The sequence below is a fragment of the Populus nigra genome, chromosome 1 (genome assembly GCF_951802175.1).
Source record: "Populus nigra chromosome 1, ddPopNigr1.1, whole genome shotgun sequence".
Classification (NCBI taxonomy): Eukaryota; Viridiplantae; Streptophyta; class Magnoliopsida; order Malpighiales; family Salicaceae; genus Populus; species Populus nigra.
Window position 1 is genome coordinate 11963886 of NC_084852.1, and position 6519 is coordinate 11970404.

Consider the following 6519-nt stretch of genomic DNA (forward strand, 5'->3'; position numbering starts at 1 on the left):
TTATTTGATGTGTCTTGGCCGACAAGGGTCTTCTTATAATTCATTTTTTGTTTTCCTTTAAAACTATTTTTTTTTAGTTTTTCTATGTTTTTTCATTTTTTATTTTAAAAATCAAGTTTTAATACTTTATATCTTACGGACTCGAATGCTAAATACAAATTGGAGAAAGGGTCCAATGTTTCTAAAACACGAATAATCTTAGTTACTTTATTATTCAAAAACAATTTTTAGGTAATACCTGCTTTTCTTTGAAATCACAGCAAACGTTACTTTCAAAGAAAAACTGTTTTGTTTCTAACCACATGCACAATGGATTATTTAGGTTCCTTTTTATTTATTCAAATGACAGCTTTCTCCATTATTTTTTTTTAAATGACACTTATCAAAGATATTAGTGCTTTTCGTAATTATATTTCAAAATCTTTTTTTATTATTGATTTTATTAAAATAATGTGTCTAAATATATTATCATCTTACGACATAATATCAAAAGCTTTAACTGACAATGAAAGTGTAAACTTATTTTCTTGTACAATGTTACAAGAGTTCAATACTAAGCACCCATAGGGTGTTGCACCATTATAGCATCACAAGTTGGACAATTCAATTAGTTCTAACTAGTTTACACTACATAAAAAGAAACCGTGTTAAAAACACATCCTGATTAACTAGTAAAAAGAAATTGAGGATGAAAATGGAAAACAAATGATGAAATTGACATAAAAAACCCTCCGGACCCAAGTTCTTGCCTAGTCCGAGTTAAAAACTAAACTGTGTGCGAGTTTTTTTGACATGACCGAATCGCCTTGGTCGGTCAAAAAATAACTTGGTTAACTAGTAAAAAAACAGTTTGAAGTAGAAATTAAGAAGAAAAAAATTGACAAAAAAAATTCTCAATCCAAATTTTTGCTTGGCTTGACTTGGCTTTAAAACTAAACATTGTGAGAGTTGTTTTGACGTGATTTAGTCGACTTGGTATGTCAAAAAGTAACCTAGCTAACCAATAAAAAAATAATTATGATGAAATTGACAAAAAAAAAAAACAAACAAACCCTCGATCTATCTCCTTTCTTAGCCTAGGTTTAAAATTAAACCATGTGAAAGTTGTTCTGACATAATCCAACTAACTTGGCTGGTTCAAGAACAATCCAAACAATTGATAAAAAAAAAAAAGATGATGAAATTGAGAAATAAAAATGAAGAAGAAAAAAAGCGCATCACAATGAAGCTATATAACGATTTCCAAGTTTTTTTTTTATTAACGTGGGTGTCCCGGCCAACTTATGCATACTACGATTAATTTTACGGGCCCTGAAGTTAATAACCATGTAAACCTTCAATAGTCTGAAATTTGTGAAACTTGAATTGATGACCTTTAAAAAATAAACATATAGTCTAATCAATTAAGGTACACCCATAAGGGTTTGATTTCCATGTTTTTTTTAGTTTAACGTGAGTATCCGGACCAGCTTGCGCGCACCTCGACTAATCTCATGGGCCCTAAAGTTAACGACCATGTAAGCTTTCAGTAGCTATCATATGAGCAACTACAAGGTTTGATTCTAAGACTATAGAAGAAACAAACCTCTTAATTCTAAATTTTTATCACTTAACCACTACCTAGATAGTTGATTTCCATGTTTTTTTTTAGTTTAACGTGGGTGTCCGGGTCAGCTTGCGCGTACCTCGACTAATCTCACGGGCCCTGAAGTTAACGACTATGTAAGCCTCCAGTGGCCATCATATGAGCAATCACAGAGCTCGAACCTGAGACCATAAAAAAAACAAACCTCTTAGTCTCAAGCTCTTATCACTGGATCACCACTTAGATGATTAATTTTCATATTTTTTAAAAGGCTGGGTGCTAGCCTCCAATAAAGCTAACAATATTAACACACGGGAAAAAAAAAAAAGCCTGGTTAATTGATTCCTAACCTAACTTCCTTGCGAACAACACCTTCTACTTGTAAGCTCGTACACACGTGTCAGCTGCAAGAGATGGGTATCTCAATAATTTTCCATCACATACAGCACGGCTCTCACATAATATTCCTTGTAATGACAAGTCTCTCTCTCTCTCTTTTTTTTTTTTTTATGATTGACTCGCTCTTTGGTATATCTTCTTTTGGAGCTTTTCGGATTAGAACTGCCTTCCTTTTGCTCTGCGGTCTACAGCACGTAAAGTCCTCTCTGCCTAGAGTCAACAGCAGATTAAATTTCTAAAATATTTATCCACACCCCCATTATTCAAGCTTATCCTGAAAAAAAGATGAAGAAAAATCCAGGTTTTCATGAATAATAGCAGATATAAATATATGTATATTATAGTGTGCGGTTATGCCTTGTTTAAAGATATGCAAATTAAAATAAATTATGCTAAATTGGTGTGAAAGATCACCCTCATACCTGCTTCTAATTCCAGTCCTCCCCATAATCATATTCATAACTGATAGTACGTTTATTTATGATAACTTGCAAAATCCAACACAGGGAACGGAGACTTTGCTTCAACTTCACTGCTAAATCTAAAGATTTCCAACATGGACTCATTACAGGAAGTGGGGTGGTTCACTTGCTTCTTGTCCTGCTAGTGCCTAGGAAAAGGTTAGTTCATGGGAAGAAAATGTTTCAAGGGTGATCTGGCCACAGGAATGAATATATGGCAGATGCCCTTTTCTCATCTAGGGCGTATTCCTTGCGAAGCAGGTCAAGCTTCCACTCGGCCTCCATTTTCTCATAATCTGCCTTGGGAAGTGATGAAGAGGCATTTGGAACCCATTTGGACATGCTTCTTCTTTAATTTGGCAATATTCCAGCAAGCCCCTCTTTTGCATCCTTCAAGCTCTCGAGACATTCTTGGACGTGTCCTTGATCATTTGGGCTTGCTAAAACATCGCTACTGTGGACTCTAAGGTTGTCTGCGTGACCAAAAACTTGAGCAAATGCAAACTCGAGAAACCAATATTCCAAGGCCATCCTTCCCAAACTCGAGAAAATTAAAGGCAAGAGCTTAAAGAACAGACCTCGCCTCTATTAATATACAAACAACATCAACGGCTACATATTCATTATTTTGCATGAATTATCTCAATCGATCAAGCAAGATAGTTTTTATTTTTTATTTTTAAAAAGATCTCTCTATTATTGGGGTCTCATTAATTAAATGCATTTTTCGGAAGAAATTGTATAGACTTAGACCATATATATATATATATATATATATATATATATATATATATATAGATGGCATGTTGTTATTATGGTAGTTGTTTCTCTTTTGATTTTGAGTTCACTAACTTCTTTCGAAGTTGACGACGAGAAATAAATTTGTTAACTTTCTAATTTTCCAAGTGGCTTCCACTAATAAATTTGAAGGGCGTTATTAAGCTGGGGTTGGTGCTTATTTAAGGGGCCATCGTGCTACTTATAGTGACGTCTGATAAGGACCAAAATTCAGAGTTAATAGATCAATTAGAGGGTTAATGTCACATTTTATCCTTTTATTCTTTAAATTAGATGTTAAAAATTAAAAAAAAAAATTAAGGCGAAATGGTGTATACTTTACGTACCTGGTAATTTTATTTTAAATATTTCTCTAATATTATTCTCTTAATTTAATTTTATAATAGTAATATTAATGTAAGGATGAAAGGCTTACTGCGTCCCAACGTTTTTAATTCTAGTTATTATGTTCTTGTACAGTGTTCAATTCTCTAATATGTTTTTATTATCAAATCTTTTGGGTCGAATTTGAAAATTTTGTATTTTCCGTTTAAAAAATGTCATTAATAATATCATTTTAATTCCTTGAAAAAAATTAAAATTTTAGTGATTGAGTAATTTCTTCAAACTTTCGAATAATTTTGAGTAATTGTTTTTTATTATATTCTTGTATAACTAGAGGATTTCTTATATAAAAAATACTATTTTATCTATCAAAGAACCAATTCAACTCAAAAGTTTAAGTTATTAGATGAAGTCTGAAGATATGATTTATATTATTTTCTAACACACCTCCTTAAGTGAAAGTTCTTTAGGTTTGAAATTTATACAGGTCCACATTACATTATGTTTAATTTTTATCAAATAAATAGGGATAGTGAGATTCGAACTCATGACCGCTTAGTGATCAAGGCTCTGATATCATGCTAAAAAACTAATTTAACCCAAAAACTTAAGCTATTAAGTGAGATTCCAAGATACAATTTATATTATTTTATAACATTATCAATTTGAATGAAAAACACATGCACAAGAAACATGTTTTTCATCACTATCTAGATGAAAAACATCTAGATAGTGGCATTTAAAATATGTATATTCTTTAATTTAATTTAATCTTTTTGTATTTTTTATATTTTTTTTATTTGAATACTCGTATACATAAAATATGGTTAATTAAGTATTTTCGTTAGTTTTGTTATCAATGTGATAGTTAACTCTTCGATGTATCCGATATCCAAGGATTTTATGAACATCACTGTACTACGCAGTAGAGAATCAAGAAGACCCTGTTGTTCATAATTATTCTGAGTGTTTGAAAATATAATTGAAGTTATGTTTTAAAATGTTTTTATTTAAAAATATATTAAAATAATTTTTTTATTATTTTTTAAAAATTATTTTTCATATTAGTACATTAAAATATCTGAAAATAATAAAAAAAAATATTAACTTAAAGCAAAAAAAAATCAAATTTTTTTAAAAAGGTTTTTAAAAACAAAAACAAATAGAACTCGATGATCCGTGGCCTTTTCACCTATAGTTTTGTTAATCTTTTACTGTAGTTTTCCAGCGTGAAGAATTACTGCAAACATAGCAAGATGAGTCCCTAACGCGACAGTTTGCTGTTTGCGGAAGATTGTAGCTTTCCTGGGTGGAAATGATGTTCAAATCACCAATTTTACTGGAAAGGAACCTGACATGTATGAAAATATGAATTTTAGAACTCAAAGACTTGGTAGGAGAGAAGTGCATTAACGAGGGTAGGGTCTAGCTAACGACAAGGGAAAATATGAGAACACGAAGATGTTTTTGTACGTGTTGTCTCTCATATTAATGTTGTATATGTATTGAGTGGGCTACACGTTTTTGTGTGTTTTGAAATTTTAAGTCTGAGGCTGATATTTGAGGCATTCCTGCATGTGGCTGGCAATGGATTCTCTTTCCACATCTGTTCTTCTCCATGGTGTCTCTCTCTGCTCATATTTCAATTTCTGCAATTACTGTCTTGGCTGCTTGTGTGGTAAGTCTACAGTTCAGTGATAGCATGTACATCTGTTTTTCCCAGGAGATTGACGACGCCACGAGCTATTTCATTTCACACTCAGCTGCGCCTCCACTCATTTATTAGTCCTGGTCTCGTCAAACTCGACTGCAGCATCGTCCCTTTACTCAGAGAGTCAGGAGATCCCTACACAATAAGCCCAGCAGGATTAGCTCATTGGTAAATTCAATTTGTGTGTCAAATGAGGCGAGAAAAACCAGAGATATTTGCGTTTGTCGGATCGTCATTTGAAGTATACTTTTTATTCAAAGTGCTGCCATTAAAAGTTTCATCTTTAACCATTCCTGTATTTGTCTGTCATTTCGCTCTCATTTTCGGGCTGCAATCAAGTGAAGTTGATCGGAGATAATTTAGCATCATTGTAACTGAGAAAGCAAAAGACAGACACCATTCCTTGTTTTCAAAACATTAATTTAACTATTTTCTTTTATGCATTGGCACATAAGACATCATCTTCAGCACACACTGTCTTATTTATAATTTCAATCACCATCCCTAATTAATGTTCATTTCCTTTGTATCGTTATTATATGTCCGAACAACAGCCATGAGAAATTCCATGAAAACAGACCGGAATACTTGCTGATTTGTGTTTAAACAGTCATGATGATTGATGAACTATAAGAGATAAGAGATAGAGGTTTTACTTTAGCGTTTTTAGTGTTCATTGTTGTTAATTTTTTTGAAAATCTTCAATTTGATTTTTGAATTTTTATTTTGGACAATTGAGTTCTTTTTAGTTCAAATTAAAACTCAGTTGCATTTTTTTTTTTTTTTTAGAGAGAAGGTTGGATTGAAAAATGAAGGACTAAATGTCAAAAAAATCAATTTTGATATCAAATTTTATTTTTTTTATTTTTCAGTTTTTTTTTCCTGTGAAGGAGAGAGAGGAGGTTGCATGATTCCCGTGTAGAGAGAAAAAATTATCGTCACTGATGATTTCGACCATCAAAATTATCTATTTTTATGTCAAATGGTTTCATATGGTGATAAAAGTTAAGAAAAATCCAAGAGCTAATTTATGAAAATAATAGTTTTTTCACACAGTTTTCTAATTCAAACTTGTTAAAACTTGAGTAATAGAAAAATCCATACGATGAGAAGAGTTAAATCATAAAGATTTTATGAAAGATTATCTTGAAGTTTCTTTATATATATCATAAATTAAATTTTGAAGTTCATAAATTAAAAACATGTTACTTCATGAATATGAATATGTTGGTTGCAATGTT

General features: G+C 31.6%; 1 long non-coding RNA gene across 1 annotated transcript; it reads right to left on the minus strand.

The window, feature by feature from the left end:
* Nucleotides 1-800: 800 nt before the first annotated feature.
* Nucleotides 801-3058, minus strand: LOC133684962 (uncharacterized). The gene is made up of 3 exons (XR_009838438.1): nucleotides 2407-3058; nucleotides 1936-2258; nucleotides 801-1767 (listed from the first exon to the last, which is right to left on the minus strand). It is a non-coding gene; the product is annotated as an uncharacterized LOC133684962 (long non-coding RNA).
* Between the last annotated feature and the right edge of the window lie 3461 nt (nucleotides 3059-6519).